At 44.9% G+C, this 2,065-nt stretch overlaps 1 pseudogene; it reads left to right on the top strand.

The window, feature by feature from the left end:
• Positions 1-906: 906 nt before the first annotated feature.
• Positions 907-1,762, top strand: LOC128586164 (40S ribosomal protein S2-like; annotated as a pseudogene).
• The last annotated feature ends 303 nt before the right edge of the window (positions 1,763-2,065 follow it).

The raw sequence follows: 2,065 nt of genomic DNA, 5'->3' as shown, positions 1-2,065 counted from the left end.
CTCAGTTGTAAGGGATCCCCTTGGTCAAAAGGGGGTCCAGTTAGTCGGCTGTGGGGGTTGGGGAGCCTTACCATACTATTTTAGTTCACGGTATCTACTTGTACACTACAGATCTGTATGAGGCCCAAGGCCCTGGTTCTCACTGTGACACAGGAAGAGCGAAACGAGGTGTGGCCCTGCAGAGCTGACAGCTGCTTGGCACATGTCACTTCACATCTCTGCCTTTTTTCTTTTTCTTCCATTTAGAGTCACGTATGCCAGCCTTCAGACTGGTAAACAGAGGGTGGGGCTGAAGGTCAAAAGGTGATGTGATCTCAATCTGAACTTACTGGCGTGATCAGCTGTGCTTCCTCATTATAATCAGGAAATCCTGGAGGGACCCAGCCAGCAAGAGCACATCTGGAGAGACAAGGACCTGAGTTGGAGTGGGGGGAATATAGCAAGGAAGGGAGGGATTCATCATATCTCTTTCTGGGGCTCAAAATGGAACTCAGTTTCTTTAGTTCATATCTTTGCATATATTCCTATAAATACATGCACTTCAATCTCTGTCTTGTTTTCCCCTTTTAAGTCTCTGTTGTTTTTATGATCTCTTTCCTGACTAGAGGAGATTACTTTGCATTTATAGATAAGGTCTGTTGCTTCACACACAGAGCAAAGATGGTCAATGTTCTATCTCACCAGGCTATAAAGCATACAGATATTAATGGCAAATAAAATAAAACAACAATATAAATTTTTTCCACATGGAACAATATTCCCAATATGTTGCTTAACAATAAAAGTAGATTTTTAAAGTTCATATATGCATATAAAGTTTATGTATACATCTTTAAGTGGCTAACATTTATTAAGTGATTATTATATTGTGTGCCAGTTATATAATCTTAGCTCTGGAAACACCAAATGGCAGATGACGCGGGTGCAGTGGGAGGACCTGGGGGCCTCAGGGGCCCTAGAATGGGAGGCCATGGTTGTTTCTGTGGAGGCTTTAGCAGTGGCATTCAGGGCCAGGGTTGTGGCCGTGGTCAGGGTCGGGGCTGAGGCAAGGCCGAGGACAAAGAGTGGGTGCCTGTCACCAGGGTAGGCCACCTGGTCAAGGACATGAAGATCAAGTTCCTGGAGGAGATCTATCTCTTCTCCCTGCCCATTAAGGGATCTGAGATTTGATATTTTCCTGGAGGCATCTCTCAAGGATGAGGTTTTAAAGATTATGCCAGTGCAAATACAGACCCGCACTGGCCAGCGGACCAGGTTCAAGGCATTTGTTGCCATTGGGGTCTATAACGGCCATGTCGGTCTGGGCATTAAGTGTTCCAAGGAAGTAGCCACTGCCATTCAAGGGGTCATCATCCTGGCCAAGCTCTCTATTGTCCCAGTGCAGAGAGGCTACTGGGGGAATAAGATCTGCAAGTCCCACATTGTTCCTTGCAAGGTGGCAGGCCACTGTGGCTCTGTGCTGATATGTCTCATCCTGCTCCTAGAGGAATTGGCATTGTCTCAGCTCCTGTGCCTAAGAAGCTGCTAATGATGGCTGGGATCAATGACTGCTACACTTCAGCCAGGGGCTGCACTGCCATTCTGGGCTACTTTGCCAAGGCCACTTTTGATGCCATTTCCAAGACCTATAGCTGTCTCACTCCTGACCTCTGGAAAGAGACAATGTTCACCAAGTCTCCTTACCAAGAATTCACTGACCATCTTGTCAGACACCAGAGTCTCTGTGCAGAGGACCCAAGCTCTAGCTATGGCTACAACATAGGGTATTTATACAAGAATAATAAAGTGAATTAAGTGTGTTAAAAAAAAAAAAGAAAAGTTAAATTTTTATTTTTAAATTTTAGCAGCAGTTATTAATTTTTCCATATGCATTACTTTTACACACCAAAGTTAGTTTTAGAGGCAATATCAAGTCGCTGGGGGGATTTGCCGTGTACTCGTAGATAACGTGGCCCCTCCTCGTCATTGGCAGCCTGTTAATTGTACCAGACATGAGGTCTGGGACTTCTGTCCTTTATGCTGATCTACCCTAACTGAAGCTTTTCTCTATACTTTGCAACATTTG

The sequence above is a fragment of the Nycticebus coucang genome, chromosome 5 (genome assembly GCF_027406575.1).
Source record: "Nycticebus coucang isolate mNycCou1 chromosome 5, mNycCou1.pri, whole genome shotgun sequence".
In the NCBI taxonomy this organism is placed as follows: domain Eukaryota; kingdom Metazoa; phylum Chordata; class Mammalia; order Primates; family Lorisidae; genus Nycticebus; species Nycticebus coucang.
Note: the sequence above shows the minus strand (reverse complement) of the source record. Positions and strands in the feature narration are given on the sequence as shown.